The sequence below is a fragment of the Ambystoma mexicanum genome, chromosome 2p, assembly GCF_040938575.1.
Source record: "Ambystoma mexicanum isolate Mex_15411 chromosome 2p, UKY_AmexF1_1, whole genome shotgun sequence".
In the NCBI taxonomy this organism is placed as follows: Eukaryota; Metazoa; Chordata; class Amphibia; order Caudata; family Ambystomatidae; genus Ambystoma; species Ambystoma mexicanum.
Window position 1 is genome coordinate 1,239,135,903 of NC_090923.1, and position 18,641 is coordinate 1,239,154,543.

Sequence of the window (18,641 nt, forward strand, 5' to 3'; positions counted from 1 at the left end):
ATATCAATTGATGGTACTGAGATTGGTGGTATGAAGCCACTCTTAGTTCTGAATTCTTGAAAATCTGGGACATCCGAGGTGTTCTCATGTTGTTCTAACTCCTCAAAGAATACTTTCAATTTAAGTTTTCTTATGAATTTGTACAACTCAATCTTGGTATTAAATAGAGTGGTACTGTAAGTGGGTACAAAACTCAACCCCTTTTGTAGGGTATCCTCTTCAGTTTTATTCAGAGTTTTATGAGATATATTTATGACTAGGTTTTCCTCAGTTGTAATCTTGTTTGTGGTTTGTTTTTTAGATTTCCTCCTCCCCCTGCGGGTTCTTTTGGGCGAGCTCCTAAAAAAGGTCCAGTCGTAGATGTGCGTGTAGACGGGCTGGCCGTTTGGTTGGGATCACTCGATGCTTGTTCTGTCGGGACCTCAGTCTCCCTCTGTGCATCTGAATCGGAGCTGGAAGTGTTATCTGATGGATACCTGTGGAGTTTCTTTGGTGCTATAGGGCCATACTTCTCCATCCATGTATAAACCTCTTCATTGATATAATCATATGTGTCCCTTTTAAACTTCTTCTCTTTCTTTTGTTCCAACTCGTTCTTGTAGTCTTCCAATTTTGTATTGATGTCAGTTAGAATGATATCGTATTCTTCTTTTCCTAGTGAACCTACAAGTTCTTTCTCAATTTCTTGAATTTCAGTGTTTAGTGTAACCAAATGTTTTGATAATTCCTGTATGGTTAATAAAATCAGGTCAAGGGAACACTTATTCAAAATAGCCTCCCATTTCCGTACAAATTCTTTGCTTTCCTTGCAAAGTGTTGGGCGAAGTTGAATCCGTAACCCTCTTGGTATACGTTGATTCTTGAAATAGCGGCCTAGAGTGATCGCATGTAGTTTGCGGTTTATCTCCTTCCCTATCAAGTATTCAAGTTGTTTAATGCGTTTAGCCGGGTATTTAGTTGTGGTGGAGTGTGTGCCAATGCTTGTTTCACTAATCAATTCCAGAATGGCTGCCGCCTCCTCTGTGGAAAACCCTAGGGTTTCTGCGCATTTGGATGAAAGACCCTCGATGTCTTCAAAGGACATTATGTTATTTAAAATTATCGTATGAGTATAAATTACAATCTCTGTCAATGTGTGCCTCCACTCACGTGTGTCTCAAAAAAAGGAAGAACAAGAGCAGGAAGGTAAGTAAGTGGGCACCACCTGTTTAAATTCACTTTCAAACGGATCAAAAAAAGTTGAGGTTATAAATCATCTTCAAAAAATTCACAGGAGCTGGCTACGATGAGTCTGGAGACACCCTGACTCGTGGAACACAAAAATATACAGAAGACCAGGTAACAAACCTGGCCACACAGCCGCTCTCTGTTTAAGCCCTACCAAGGGCAGTGCAATTTGCAAAATTAGAGTCAACTAGTAAATGTTCACTGTATTTACAAAATGTAACTCATCCAAATAAATCTCTTAGTCGGGTCCAAAAGTAATATGCGTTTATCAAAAAGAAAATTCCAAGTTGGTCACTAATAAAATCTTAGTGAGGCCGCGGCTAACTCATCCCATAATTGTTATAGACATAAAGTGCCAATGCATTTCGGAGCATACAGCTCCTTCATCAGGGCAGGTCCAATTTACACAAACTGTGGAACATTTATACCAAAAGTATCAAGTTTTGAAAAACATAAACAAAATCGTGATTGTGATACAAAATATAACCATGCGTGAAAACAATGTAAAAATAACATACCAATTTTCGATGAGTTGCAAGGTATATGGAAAAGGTGAATTAAGCCACACAGTAGGGAAAAGATGCCAAAATAAATAATGTGTAACTGAAATAACACAGTTGATTTGAACATGATCAGAAAACCAAGGAAAGTTACCTCAAGGGATCGAGGTAGCCCGTGGAAAAAATTTGCGGGGAGTTGACAACAACTTCACGCAAGATCAAAGGTCTGGAAACCAGACCAAATCAATTCTTCAATCTGTAGGTACAACAACATGTGTTTTAGTGGGTTGTCTCAGAATTTGTCATTGAAACTAGTTGTAGAGGTCTGCATGCTTACCTGTACTCGTAAAGCTACGAGTGTACTGAGGCTGGGATTGCGGTCAAGCAGGGGACGCCGTTCCGCATTGCCAGGGAACAGCGTTCCCAAGGTTACTCATACTTATATAAACACGTGACCCAAATGTGTCCATTAATCGACACGATGCCGATAGGCAGTTGCACTCTATGCAATCAGGCAATTCAGGCTAAGAATCATAGAAATAAGGAATTTGCAGTAGATCTGGTGATAATTACGGAATTATAGAAGGAGAAAAAAATCGAAAATAAATAAAACGGCTGATAGACATAGAAAACATACTGCCGATTACACTCTATGTAATCAGACAATTCAAGCCAAGAATTCAAATAAAAAAGAATTTACAGTAAAGCTGGTGATGATTGCGGAATTATACATGGAAACCAATCGATAAATTTATGAGAAAAAAAGGCTGATAGACATAGAAAACATACTGACGATTGCACTCTATGCAATCAGGCAATTCAAGCCAGGAATCCAGATGAAAAAGAATTTACAGTGAAGCTACTCATAAATGTAGAATTGTAAAGGGAAAAGAACAGAAAATTGAATATGAGAAAAAAGGCTAATAGACATAGAAAACATACTGACAATTGTGTATAAATGAGTGAAAATGTCATAAATAAAATAAACAAACATTGTGATAATAATAGTAATAATAATAATAAGCATATTAGACACACTGCAATATATGGAAAAAAAAACATGCAAGGGTAGCATATGTATCTAAACCATTACATAAACAACTAATGGGTGTAATCGTGGATATATCATGTACATTTATATTAAATACACCAGTCGCATGCGGTAGCCCCCGGAAGGCGCTACCATGGGTCCCAAACCTAAGTTCGGAAAGGGCGACAATGGTGTGTAAACGTTGGTAATTAGATCCTAATGTGATAACAATTCATATTGAATCCTAAAATAAAAGACATGAATGGCCCCCTCAGAGAGAGAGGTCATCCAAAGTGTCCCGGTACAAATGTACATTGGTAGAGGAAGGGAATCCTGTACTAGTCACTCATGTATCAACATAATCCTCTTAAGTCAAGCATGGAAAACAATGATTCAAATGTAACAGTGATAGTTACATGTGCGTATAGACTCTTCACATCAATGGTAAACATCAGGTGATCACAATCATAAATAACAGAGTGTAGTTGCTGTAAGAAGTGTGTGGTATCTCTAACGTATGTGGAAGTTTGTTGTATTAGAGGTTGCAGAAAAAAGTCAATATACACTCCCAATGGTTGATTGATGCTACTCATTCCAGCAACAATAGGTGTCCCCGGTGGTTTGACAAGATCCTTATGAATTTTGGGCAACGTACAGAAATTGGGAACCCTTGGGTGTGGGTTGTTGAGGAATTTATAGGTGTGTTCATTTATCCAGTCTAATTCCATGGCTTTATCTAACAACATCTCAAGGAGATCAGCAAAGGCACGTTGGAACGAGCACCGTTCGTGCATACGTACATGTAACACCAACTCGGCGGTAGCACGACACTGGCGTGATGAGAGCCACAACCTGACTCAAATTAGATTTGTCATTCTTGAAGTGTTAAAGAAATTGAATCCCCATGAGGATTTGGGCCTGCGACTCAACCAAAGAGAAACCTTTTGGATAGACAAACTTGGGAGCCTTTACCCAAATGGCCTAAATGAAGAGATTAACTATCACTGTTACATTTGAATCATTGTTTTCCATGCTTGACTTAAGAGGATTATGTTGATACATGAGTGACTAGTACAAGATTCCCTTCCTCTACCAATGTACATTTGTACCGGGACACTTTGGATGACCTCTCTCTCTGAGGGGGCCATTCATGTCTTTTATTTTAGGATTCAATATGAATTGTTATCACATTAGGATCTAATTACCAACGTTTACACACCATTGTCGCCCTTCCCGAACTTAGGTTTGGGACCCAAGGTAGCGCCTTCCGGGGGCTACCGCATGCGACTGGTGTATTTAATATAAATGTACATGATATATCCACGATTACACCCATTAGTTGTTTATGTAATGGTTTAGATACATATGCTACCCTTGCATGGTTTTTTTTCTCCATATATTGCAGTGTGTCTAATATGCTTATTATTATTATTACTATTATTATCACAATGTTTGTTTATTTTATTTATGACATTTTCACTCATTTATACACAATTTTCAGTATGTTTTCTATGTCTATTAGCCTTTTTTCTCATATTCAATTTTCTGTTCTTTTCCCTTTACAATTCTACATTTATGAGTAGCTTCACTGTAAATTCTTTTTCATCTGGATTCCTGGCTTGAATTGCCTGATTGCATAGAGTGCAATCGTCAGTATGTTTTCTATGTCTATCAGCCTTTTTTTGTCATAAATTTTTCGATTGGTTTCCATGTATAATTCCGCAATCATCACCAGCTTTACTGTAAATTCTTTTTTATTTGAATTCTTGGCTTGAATTGTCTGATTACATAGAGTGTAATCGGCAGTATGTTTTCTATGTCTATCAGCCGTTTTATTTATTTTCGATTTTTTTCTCCTTCTATAATTCCGTAATTATCACCAGATCTACTGCAAATTCCTTATTTCTATGATTCTTAGCCTGAATTGCCTGATTGCATAGAGTGCAACTGCCTATCAGCATCGTGTCGATTAATGGACACATTTGGGTCACGTGTTTATATTAGTATGAGTAACCTTGGGAACGCTGTTCCCTGGCAATGCGGAACGGCGTCCCCTGCTTGACCGCAATCCCAGCCTCAGTACACTCGTAGCTTTACGAGTACAGGTAAGCATGCAGACCTCTACAACTAGTTTCAATGACAAATTCTGAGACAACCCACTAAAACACATGTTGTTGTACCTACAGATTGAAGAATTGATTTGGTCTGGTTTCCAGACCTTTGATCTTGCGTGAAGTTGTTGTCAACTCCCCGCAAATTTTTTCCACGGGCTACCTCAATCCCTTGAGGTAACTTTCCTTGGTTTTCTGATCATGTTCAAATCAACTGTGTTATTTCAGTTACACATTATTTATTTTGGCATCTTTTCTTTTCCCTACTGTGTGGCTTAATTCACCTTTTCCATATACCTTGCAACCCATCGAAAATTGGTATGTTATTTTTACATTGTTTTCACGCATGGTTATATTTTGTATCACAATCACGATTTTGTTTATGTTTTTCAAAACTTGATACTTTTGGTATAAATGTTCCACAGTTTGTGTAAATTGGACCTGCCCTGATGAAGGAGCTGTATGCTCCGAAATGCATTGGCACTTTATGTCTATAACAATTATGGGATGAGTTAGCCGCAGCCTCACTAAGATTTTATTAGTGACCAACTTGGAATTTTCTTTTTGATAAACGCATATTACTTTTGGACCCGACTAAGAGATTTATTTGGATGAGTTACATTTTGTAAATACAGTGAACATTTACTAGTTGACTCTAATTTTGCAAATTGCACTGCCCTTGGTAGGGCTTAAACAGAGAGCGGCTGTGTGGCCAGGTTTGTTACCTGGTCTTCTGTATATTTTTGTTTTTGAAAAAAACCATGTGCAAGTGGCTGGATTACACTTATATGTGCTGAATAAGGTGGAGGGAAATGGAGGGTTAGTGGAAAGGTCGAGCATGTTCTTGGGGTTTTTCAAATTATTGGTGTTGCTGTTGGTTGCATTAAGTTAAGAGGTGAGATGTGTTTGGCTTCAGTGGTTGATGTGTCAAGAGGTCCTGTATTGAGGTTTAGACTGTGAAGGCATTCTCTTTTGGTTTTGGTGGTGCAATATTTTCAAGTTGTTATAGGGTCCTCAGTGTCATGTGTTGTGTCTAGGTGGACGGTCAGCAGCCGGTATGGCATTCCCAGATTGTGTCTGAGCATTAAAACGGAACTATTGAGTAGTGTTGCTTCTGCTACTTGATGGAAGTAGGTTCAACCTTCTGTCGGTTAAGCATTGGAGAGCCAGGATTGGTGGTCCTGTAGGGTATGGATTACAATTGGTAGAACATTCCAGTGTTTGACCACAATAATGGAAAAGGCAGAGCCTTTAATGTCTATCGCTGCAAAAGTCTTCCGGTTTCTAATAGTCTGACATTTCTTGATTTTAAGTCTCAAGTGGTTGGTAGAGTGAGATTTTGTTTGGGAGGGTTTCTGCTTCTTGATCTTCACGTGTTCTGTGGGGGATGTAGCAGGCCTTGACCTGGATCCTTTTTTGGACTGGTAATCAGAGGAGTGTTCTGAGAGTTGGTGTTATGTGTTCCCTGCTGTTGAGTCTGAGTAGTAATCTAGCTGCTGCTTTTGGATCTGTTGACATTTCTTTGTGAGATAGTTCGGCCTGCCTAGGTAAATGTTAGCGTAGTTAATTCTTGAAAGAATCAGGGCAATGACGGCTATCACTCTGTGTGTGAAGGAGAGGTAGGGCATAATCTGTCAGGTAGAACGCAGATGGTAGAAGCACTTTTCGACTATTGCGTTGACTTGGGGTTCCAGCGTGAGTCTATTGTCCATTAATATGGCAAGGTTTTGGATGATTTTAAATGTTTTAGGGCAAAGGACAAGGTAGAGGTGTTTCAGGTGTAGAAAGCGGTGGGTCTATAATGTTTTCAGTTTTGTCTGGGTTAAGTTTTAGGTAGTTGTCCATTAACGATTTGCTTATTCACATGATACAACTGCTGAGGCTGGTGCTGGAGTTTCCATCGTCAGTCATTCTGTATATGATTTGTGTGTCATCTGCACAGTTGCAACAGGTGAGCACAAAACATTTTTTATCTTTCTTAAAGGGGTTATATAGATGTTCAAAAGCCAAAGTGATTGTATTGATCTCTGGGAAGCTCACAGATAATGGGTTGAGTATGTGAACTGAAAGGGGGGAGCAAGGTGATTTCTCTTCTGTTCATAAGGAAAGTTCTCATCCATTGAACAGTTGTAGGGAAATGAAGTCCAGTTTCATTAAGCCTTCCAATTAGTGTACTGTGATTAACAGTGTCAAAGGCCGCTGAGATGTTGAGGCGAAGTAGTGAGGAGATGATGTTGTCCTCCACGGTTCATAGTCATTTTTTCGAATTCAAAAATGTCGAAAGTCATTTTTTCGAAAAAATAATGTCGAAAAAAAAAGTCGCATTTTTTTTATACGTTTTTTATTCGAAATGGGGGGGTTCCCCCCAACCCCTCTTTTTTAAAACATTTTATTGTTTTACCCATTTTTTTTATTCCCGGACCCCAAAATAAATATATATTTTTTTTCGAAAAAATGACTGACCACCATCCTCCACTATGATTCTGAGGTTGTCCCAAATGGAAACCAATGCTGATTCAGTGCATCTCAGAAGTCTGAAACTAACCTGTGAGTGATCTAATAAGTCACTCTACATGTTCCAAGATTTTGCTGCATACAACAAAAGTTGGAGGGGGCCTTTAGGTCTCCAACTGTGTTTTTTTTAAAGTGGTTTGGCATGGGCAATGTTGAAAGCTTTTGGCCCAATTCTTTTTTTGAGAGAGGATTTCATTAGTTGCAAAAGTAGAAAGCTGAAGATTCCTTGTTAATGATCTCTTTACAGATGTCTGGGAGGTATGAATCAGAGAGCCGTCTTTGTTGCAAAGTTTCGCCCGTTTGGATGAAGTCCAAATTATATATTAGTTAGTAGCTGTTCATCGAGGGGGTTGTAGGCTGAAAGTCATTGGCTGGGGTTTGAATGCTGCTTCCAACGCTGTTCCTTATTGCAGCATTGTTGGCTTGCTGAATGTTTAGAACTTTGCTCCTGAAATGGCTGGTCGCCTAGTTTTTGGGGAGGTGTGATTAGTTTGCTACAGGAAGGAGGATTTTAAGTCTCATTCATGATTTGGAGAAGTTCTTTCTCTGAATGAGGAGCATTATGCTTTGTCGGGATACTAATGTTTCTTTGCTTTAATATTTGTGCTTTATAATAGTGGATCTGTCTTTGCTACGTAACCTTGTCTTGTGGCTTGTAGTGTTTCCTCCATGTTTTTTCGAGAATTCGTTTTGAAGGAAAATAAGCCTACCCACCATCCAGGAGCTAGACTCAGAAGGAACTGCCACGAACTGCAGAGTCCCAACTGGAGATAGTCATTTGCAAGCCTTAACAGCATTGTACATTCCTTATTCCCAACCAATCCACGCCCGGGAAGAGATCTGTCAGTGTGGTCGACCATGTGCCTCCCAATTTATTTTATTATTCATCGAGACTTGGATAACCCTCTTGTGTCTGGCCTGCAAAAGGCCAGGTGTGGAGCATTGGGAAAGGAGCTGACTGGGGCGCGGACCCCTGAATCCATCCATCTGTGAATCAGGGATTCGCTCAGGAATGTGTTTTGGAAAGTTCGGCTCATACCTCATGGGCAAGGTAATGGGGGTAGGCATTGATTCCTATTCAGAAACAACCCTTCCACAAGAGCCATTCCCTTTTCCTGTTTGCGTGAGCAGTTGGCTCATTAAAGGGCCGATTCATGGAATTTTTGCCTGGTTGTATGTGAATTGGCATTTGAATCAGGGTTTGTGTCGGCAGTGCAAAGTCACTTTTCAGCAGTGCAAAGTCCCTTTGAACCGTGCAAATATTCCATGAATCGGACTCTAAGTCGGTAAAAGCTTTAGTGAATATGAGCTTCTGGTCCTTACATGAGCCGCACAAATCCTTGGAAAACTATGATAGGCCAAAATCCTTTTGAACTGTAGGTTCATGACTATCACTGCGACGCTTTTATTGATGTCTCTTTATCTTTTTTTCCACTTTATTTTTTTCTGTTAAAAGAAGCTCATCCATCATATCGCCCTTTTTCTTTCTCCCTTTTTACTTCTCCCACCCTTTTACATTGTGTATTTTTGCGGGTGGAGGGGGTGGTGTGGCGGGTTGATGTTGTATTTACTTTGATGCTTCCCTTATTAAAGATACAACAGTTGAAAATGTACCAAAGCAAGACATGTCACCTACAATGCAGTTCTAAACAAATCCTAGGCATCTCCAATCCTTGGGAAACCCATCCTGTGCATAACGCCTTTGCAATTCATGACCTGGAATTCAGGGCATGCACAAATCTGGAGAAATCTGGCAAATAAATGATGTCAACGAAATATTGCAAATTGAATCTGAGTAATCTAATCTTCTGCTCTGAGTAATATATAAGGACACAGACTTGTGCACTGCATTGGATACCACACCAGTGACCTACAAGCACAGAAGCTTGTCTTCAGGTTGGCGAGGTGCCCCCGCCTGGAGCATGCATTACCGAGACTGAAGAAGAGGAGGGTGGGGATGGGTGCAGGGGTGGGAAAAGTGCCTGACGGGGAGGGAAATCTGAACATGTTACTGATGAGTCAAGGGAGGATTAGCAGGAAGACGGGTTCGCTCTTGGCAATGCATGGACACAGGTAGACTTGTGATTAATGGTGTTTATAAATCTTTTAAAAAAACATTGTAATCATGCAAACTAATGCTGAGGAGGTTTTTGCACATGCTTACTCGTTCTGTTCAATGCGGTTACCCATCTGAGCCTGCAATAGAGCCTATCCTGTGTAGGCATCACGCAGCAGGCAACTATCACTGACTGGGCAGAGGACATCAAAGATGGGTAAGGTTTCATATATTTGTAGATGGTTTGGAAAGACTTTGTTAGTATTAGTTCTGTTATGAAGGAACATGCCAGATGAATAAGGAAATACTATTGAGTGTTCTTCAAAGAGCCCTCGTGCTCCATTTCCTGTTCAGGATAGGCCCCTGAAAGAGACCGTGGCAGGGACTGACCAAGGTGCACAAGTCTGTGAATAAATTGCAGTCACAACATGCTCCGTGCATTTGGCCTTATTAAGTGCACTGATTTGCCTGGGTACCTTAGGTGATCAGCACAGTGATTGGTCAGTGAGTCAGAGGGTAGTGGGTAACAGTGTGCTCCAGAGACTGGAGAGACTGGCTTGATGGGAGCTGTCGAGAAAGCCAGTTGTCATCCTGAGCAGTGTGATCTCGGAGGGGGATGTGTTTTATTTAGGGTTCCCCGCAAACCTTTGCTAATACCCTGATTGGAATCTCCCCATGAGCTGGGCACTGTAGCAATGAGTTGTCAATAATCCATAGGCCGATTTTAGCCCCATTGGATAAAGGACCTGCTTTCCAGACAAGAAACACGCTGAACGATGAGACAGAGACGCGGCTAGTAGCACCACATTGTGTGGAGCATCGGGTGGGGGTAGGCTCATGTCAATGGGTTTGGGGTTTCTGTCCAAACATTACAAGCTTTTATTAGTCTAACTAAAACTTCTGGATAAAAATGATGGAGTCATCGAGGGCAATGAAGGGTCCTGGCTGATTGCTTCTGCCCCAAAAATAAGTGAGTCTACTGTTACACCATTTTTCACGCACTCAACAATGTTGACTCATCGCCTCCAGGGTTACTACAACTGCTAACACAATCTAATAGCCTTTATTTGATAGCTGGTGATTTCAATATAATGTTAAAATCCAACCAAAACGGATTGACTGACTATAAGTATAAAAAATCGGATAGACTTAAGAAAAAACAGAATTCAAAAAGCCTTCATCAACATTTTGATAGACCCTTTTAATCGGCATGACCTTTGGCATAAAAATCACATTAAGTGCAAATAGGTGTACTTTCGACTTGTGTCATCGAAGATCCTGCAGAGGGATGCGTTTTCTTTTTTCATCCTCTGTATGGCAAATGGGCCAATTGTGATGATACCTTTATTAAAGGGACTGTTTACTGATTGCTATTTCAAAATGAGAAATTGAAATAGTAGATATGCAGACACATTCCAGCATTTGTACCTGTTAATAGAGCACATGACGATATGGGATCCTTTCAAAGCCACTGTAAGAGGTGCAAAAATCCTTAGGGCCTCATTACACGGACGGCGGTAAGGGTTAACGGTCACCGTTAATGGTAACGGTGACCGTTAACCCTTACCGCCGTACAACGAGGTCCCTTTGCGGGTTGGGGAATTTAACGCCTGCTTTTTGCAGGCGTTAAAACCCAACCCGCAAAGGGACCTTGGTGCTAATTACGGCACCGCAAATTTGCGGTACCGTAATTAGCACCTTCCCCATTCCCATTATGCCCTATGGGGCAAAAATGGGAATGGGGAAGGGCAATGGTGGAAGGGGGAATTACCTCCCCACCAACCTTGGAGTAGGGCGGTAATTCCCCTTTCCGCCAAGGCGGTGCCGGTAATTTACCGGCATGGACCAAGGTGCTAATAGCACCTTGGTCCACCGCCTACCGTGTAATGAGGCCCATCTCGGAGCAAGCAAAATGAAATGGAAAGTAATGTATTTTAAACTAAAGGGGCCATTACAAACCTAATGCAAAATCAATGACAATTTACCATTCCGCTGCCGCCCGTAATATAACAGTATTACCAGGATATCAGGCGGCGGCCTACCGGCAACCTCGTAATAAGGGCCATAATGTCCATCTTCAGGCCTATGTCTGTTCTGTTAGCTATGTTCTTGCTAGTCTTCAAAAATCTGTTAATCATCTCAATGACACCAGAAACAAAGTTTTACCTGTTTCCAAGGCAAAAAAAAGTATCAAAGGTGGGTGCGGTACCCAGGATTCGTTCTTCACATGAAACGGAGTTCTAGAACGCTGTTCCACGTGAGGAACACATCTGTGGTACCAGCCCCACCTTTGATTCAAGACCTTGGCTTACAGAACAGACATAGCCCTGACAATGGACATTATATCCGAAATGCATTGGCTTCAATTTCTGCCTCCTCACAACTGAAACGAAAAGAGAAGCAGTAATATAATAAACCGGAGAATGGAGATTTTATGATTAATGTGTTTATTTGTTAATAATATTTCAAATGCAGTGGTATTTACTATACAAATGGCGACTCCAGATCTGATGATCTTTATCATCAGAGCTTTCTCTAGTTGTCTGTTGTTCCTGGAATAGTGCTTGAATTCGAGGGTCATTACGAGTTGGCCAGTATTCCGGCAGTAAATCCGCTGGAATACCACCCAACAGAATTACCATTACCACCACTTGTTCCAACGGTATTACCACCAGATTACAAGTGGCGGCAATGGTGTAAATCCCCATTTTAGTCCATAGGACTCAATGGGGCATTTTCAGCAGGATTACAGCAGCGGTAATTCTGCTCCGTTAATTCTGCCAACTAATAGGCAGAAAGTAGGCGGATTTACCGCCAGCTCATAGCTGGACGTGAATCCTTCAACTTTCTGGCCAACTAATAGTTGGGCAGTGCAGTAATGCGGCAGTATATGTTAATACCGCCCCATTTGACCTGCACCGCCCAACTTGTAATGACACCCAATGTACTTCTTGACCTTCTTGATGTCAATGATATACTACGTCCCAAAACCCCTCACCAACGCCTTTTGATAGATTGTCTCCTCAGTCGTGAGCATCAGCATAGCCAAGCATCATGGCCTGGGGTGCTACCCCCTGAAAAAAAGCAGAGTCGAACAGGGCCCCCTCACAAAGACACTCAAAGGTCCTATGTTTGGAGTTGGTCCGTGTGACGGAGGTGATATGCTTGACAGCGGTAAGGCTTGAGATGTGGCAAATGCCAACCAGGGGTGAACTGGGAACCAAAAGAGGCGCTGGAAATAATTTTCAAAGTGGCCCCATATTACACATTTTCAGCAAGCCCAACCTTTTTCTTTTCTGAAAATTATGGAAATACCACACAAAAGAGGCCCAGGGTGCAGAGGCCTACCGGGAAATCTCCAGAGTTCCCTATAGGCCGGTCCACCCCTGATTGCCAAACAACTTCAAGGTTAAGGTTATTGCGCTTAAACAAGAATTCCATCAACTACGTTTCACTGGAAAAGGCAGTTGTTATTATTAGACAGCCTTGAGAGATTTCTTTAAAGTGACACTGCCTATAGCTGTTAACATAACCCAGAACCTCGCCTTGAACGCATACAAGCCAAAGGTGTGTGCATTGCGCTGTAAAAACGTTGATACCAACAGCCTCCCTGTCTGTACGCTGATTAATGCCCTTGATACGCATCAGCAGGGGGCTGTGTGGGGTGTGGGCGTGTGTGTGTGTTTGGAAGGCTTCTTTCCTCGGTATTATGTTAATGCGAGTTTGCCGGAGGCAATATTATTTTCAGTCAGGTGCGCTATAGCCCCTCACTTCAGACGTTGATGAGGCAGGTGGCAATCAGCGTTTGAAGGGCTGGCGGGGGGGGGGTGGGGGGGGGGCTGGCGTGCGACACTTGACAGCTCAGGCAAAGGAGGGCCTTGGTTTGTCATTTCACTTTGCGGCTTCCACCCTTTTGATAATACTTGTGGGTTAAGACCTTGACAATCTCTCAAACAACAGACATGTCCCCAAAGCTAGCATAAAATGAATGTTCTATTCTTTCTTGATGTGCTCAGATTAAATGGCGATGTGTGGGTGTATGTTTTAAAGTGTTTTATTTAAGGTTTATACAGGGCCTCATTGTGGCTGTGGCTGTAAATCTGCTAATAAAAACACCAAATTCGAATACCATTACCGCCACTTGGTACTGTGGAGTTACCATGGCATTACAAGTGGTGGTAATTCCCCATGTTTTGGAGTCCAGAGGACTCCGTTGGCGGATTTACCACCGGCGGAATTACTGTGTGGTAAATCCACAGATCTTTGGAGGTAAAGTGGAGGATTTAGGACCAGCTACAAGCTGGGGGTGAATCCAACACTTTTCTTCTGAGAATCTGTGGATTTACCACACAGCAATTCCATCAGCAATAAATGCCCCAAAAATTATAATTTGGCAATTTGAGAAATTTGACGATAACTGAATTACCGCCACATTTTTCCAGGAAATCCCAAACTTGTAATGAGGGCCATAAAACTATTTATTTAAATGGCAATGTTGTGTGTTTTTAGAATATATTATATGTTTTTATATGGTTCCTTGGTGCTGTATGATGCAAAGATAGACATATGTGCTAATGTTACTTTGTACTATTTATTTGGGAGCGTGAGATAAGGTTCCAACAATATTGGTTTTATGTCATATTATGTTATTCACTGAATCTATTGGCTGCTTCCATGACCATCAGACTGGCTTTAGAGCTTCCAGAGGCACAGAAACCGCTCTTCTGAACACCTGTGAAGACCTTCTCTCAAATCTTGACACAAACACTCCCTTTGTCCTCATTCTCCTTGACCTCTCCTCTGCCTTCAACATGGTTAACCACAACATCCTGATCGCACGTCTCTGTGACACCCTGGGAATCACAGGTCAGGCTCTGGCGTGGTTAATCTCCTTTCTCTCTGACCTCTCATCCCAGGTGGAACTCGGAGCCTTTCTCTCGACTATTGCTCTTTCAACATGTAGTGTTCCCCAGGGACCTAACCTCTCCACCTGGTTCTTCAATGACTACGTGGCTGTTTGGCATGTGTGATTGCCACTTTCACCTCTAACTTCCAGTGTTACACGGATGACACACAACTATCTTTCAGGCTACCCTTAGCCGCTTCCTCCTCCTCGCTCAAAGCTAACTGTTCCATATTCAGTCATGGTGTGCTGCAAACGACCTCTACCTCAACGGCAGTGAGACTGAGATCGTTCGCATTGGGACCCCTTCTCCCGCTTTCCCACTTTCACTCTGGCCGACCTCCCTTGGCCCTGCGCCTGCACCCACCTGCGAGGCAAAGAACCTCAGGGTCATCTTCGACTCCACTCTCTCCTCCTCTCACATCTCTGACATCTCTTAAAAGTCTGACTATCAGCTACACCTCTTCGGAGGTACTCTACCTTTTCTCACATTTCTCCAGAGGCTCACTGTCTCCAGGGCATTGGTTCTCTCTAGGCTCTGGACTATTGCAACAGTCTCCCCCTTAACCTCCCTTCTTCTGCCCTGCGTCCTCTGGAACTCATCCGGAACAGAAGCGCAAGACTTATCCTTAGCCCGAATCCCAGGGACCACATCTCTCTGGTGCTGATATCCCTTCACTCGCTCCCCATGGCTGCAAGGATCAAGTTCAAGACCCTCTGCATTGTCCACAAGGCTTCTCGGGCCTGGGACCTACCTATTATCGTCGCAGAATTTCAAGGGCTCTGAGCAACTGTTGTTTTTTCCCCATGTTCCCACTCTCCTTGAGCGCTTTGAAACACTTTCCTGTGTATAGGCGCTATATAAATAAACAATACAATACAATTTCGAAGGGGAAGAAACAAAGGGGAAGAAGGGGAAGCATGTAATTATTCACATGCATGTGTTTATAGACATGTATTCCTACGTGTTACCAAAGTGACAAGTGTAAATTGATTTGCTGTTGCTTTGGTACGATTATTTGTACATCATATGGCTCATACTTATTGTAATAGTACAAAATGTACATATGACTTACTGCCGAACTGCTGCCAAACTCGTAAAGAGGGCCACTGTTTTTTTTCTGCTGCTACGAGAACCTACTTCAGCCTGGAGATTGACAATTTGTGACAGAGTTTTCCCCGTAAGAAACCTTCCATTACAGGGAAACATTCATAGCCTCATTTTGTATGAAATGTTAATCGCATGCAAGGGACCATTAGCATTAGCACTTATGTGCTCTAGGGTCCCCCCCATGCAATTGTAAACATTCATAAACTCTCTCAGACTCTTTCATCTACGTCTGTCTCGTGTAAACGTAAGCCTCATTGATGGAGTGCTATGGAATCCGCCTCTCATTAGCACACGCTAATGAGAGGCGGATTCCCTCGGAATCCATGCATTTTAAATAATATGCATGTAAATCTCATGCCGGTGTGAAATGAAGTGCTCACACAAGACAGAGTAAGCTTCACTGATGGATTGCTAATGGAATCCACCTCTCATTAGCATAGGATTGCTATTGAATCCGCCTCTCATTAGCACAGCCTAACGAGAGGCGGATTCCCTAGCAATCCATGCATTTTAAATCTGCATGTAAATCTCATGCCGGTGTGAAATGAAGTGCTCACACAAGACAGAGTAAGCTTCACTGATGGATTGCTAAGGGAATCCACCTCTCATTAGCATAGGATTGCTATCGAATCCGCCTCTCATTAGTACAGGCTAACGAGAGGCGGATTCCCTAGGAATCCATGCATTTTAAATAATATGCATGTAAATCTCATTCCGGTGTGAATTGAAGTGCTCACACAAGACAGAGTAAGCTTCACTGATGGATTGCTAAGGGAATCCGCCTCTCATTAGCATAGGATTGCTATCGAATCCGCCTCTCATTAGCATAGGATTGCTATTGAATCCGCCTCTCATTAGCACAGGCTAACGAGAGGCGGATTCCCTAGGAATCCATGCATTTTAAATAATCTGCATGTAAATCTAATGCCGGTGTGAAATGAAGTGCTCACACAAGACAGAGTAAGCTTCACTGATGGATTGCTATGGAATCCGCCTCTCATTAGCATAGGATTGCTATTGAATCTGCCTCTCATTAGCACAGGCTAACGAGAGTCGGATTCCCTAGGAATCCATGCATTTTAAATCTGCATGTAAATCTCATGCCGGTGTGAAATGAAGTGCTCACACAAGTCAGAGGAGGAAAGTACGTCAGAGATCTTAACTTCACTTCCTGTCTCTCTGCCTTCTATTACCATGAAAATGGGCTGGAGTGTTAAATGGCGGCTCAGAGCCATTACGCCTTGTGTTTGCCACTCCATTTGATGCATCGCCCATCGCAAAACGAGGCTTTCAGTGTTTTCTAGTTGAACGTTTGTGTATTACAATAACTTATGTTACATTAGTACTACTGTAGAGTGAACAGTAATTTAAAATTTTGTTGAGATGCGTTTGTGGAAATGAAAGTGATGTAATAGCCTAGGGGTTCGTCTTAGATCCAATTTTTTGTTTTAGATTTTTTTGTTTACTTATTTAAATGGATTTATCGATGCCGATATTATTATTGGGATCTTTATTTGTTTTCTGAAATGTGGCCGCAGCGCCGGCAGCATCTGGAATATTTTCTGTTTGTTGTGTTTCGACAGAAAGAGGGAAGTTTCTGGTTTGTCTGTTGTGTTCAGTGGGGTTTGTCCGTGGCTCGGCCATTCATGATGGTTTGTGTTTCCATGTTTTCAAAAGGTGTGCGTGTAACTGGATGGTTGCTTTCATTGCTCTGAAATGTCTTGGAATGCGGTACATGAAAGTGAAATGCAATGCTGTTTTGCCTGTCTGATGTGCGCATGTTTTTACGTGTCTGCGACGTTTGTGTTCCTGAAAAGTTGGGAATGTGATGCCACTGGCGTGTGGCACAGTTGTGCGTGTGTGTTTGGCGAGGGCTGCTCACGCTTTTGTGCGCTTTGCAGACTATTTTGCATTTCATGATATATATTTGGTTTTGTTTTCTTTCTCGGACCCCACTGCACGTGTACGGTGGCCCTACTGCTGTTTGGTAGGGTAGATTATCATGTGCATTTCACAGAATGCATTTCATGACACAGTGGGCATCAATGTAAGTGTGCAGGTCCGGAAACAAAGGTGCCTGTAAGCTTAACGGCACTGTTGTATCCAGACCGGCACATTGCGGGTTTGCCTGCCCGAGCCGCTGTGCCCGACAGGTCTGACCCTGCCGGGCAAAGGGGCGATGGTAGGCAAGCCGTCACGCAAGCACCAGCACAGTGCCGGTGCTTCCTTGGTCCCCATTCACATTGAGACACATAGGACTCTAGGTGAATGGGGACTTACAATTTGCCAGCGCCTGACTTCCCAGACCGCCGGGGTTGTAATCCCCCGGTGTTACCAGGAAGTCAGGTGCCGGTAAATCATTACGGGTCTGGAGGTAACCTGCTGGTAGCACCGGCATGGTTACCGCCAGACCCGTAACGAGGCCCAGTCGTTTTACATTTAGTTGTATCCCTCCAAAGCTTTCCCTCCAATGCTGCAATGGTGTGGGCAGTGCTTTAAGTGGGCCGGGGCCTGCCGGGGCCGGGCCCCGGCAGTCTCCAGAAAGTGGGGCTGAGCCGGGGCCCAGCCGGGGCCCCCTGTCTCACACAACATTGGCGGGATGCATTATCCCGCCGCGGCCGCAGCCGCGACGGGAGATGCGCCCGTCATTATGTCGGCCAAGCTGACAGAAGTGCCAGCCAGCCACAGCGACGCTGAGGCTGGCGGCACTTCTGTCAGTTAGTGTAACTCCCTCTGATGAACCCTCATCAGGGTCATCAGAGGAAGTTACTGTCCCTTTGTTTTCCCTCCCCAGGTCACTGACCCCCGCGGGCTCCGTGATCTAATATGCAGATTAAATCACGGAGCCCGCGGGTTCGCAGAGGGTGAAAGATGCCTCGGGCTCAGTGATCTATCTGCTCATAGCAGATAGATCAGAGCCCGAGGTGCCTTTCTCCGTCGGCAAAGCTTTATAAAAGATGCCTTGACCTATGTACGTTTCAAGCCATCTTTTATAAAGGTAGATATATTTCTATGTTTATAAAAGACGGCTTGAAACGTGCACAATTCAAGGCATCTTTTATAAAGCTTTGTCGACGGACAAAGCCACCTTGCGGTTTGTTTTGTCCGTCATCAACGCTTTATAAAAGATGCCTTGAATTGTTTACGTGTCAAGCCATCTTTTAGAAACATAGAAACATTTTACAAATA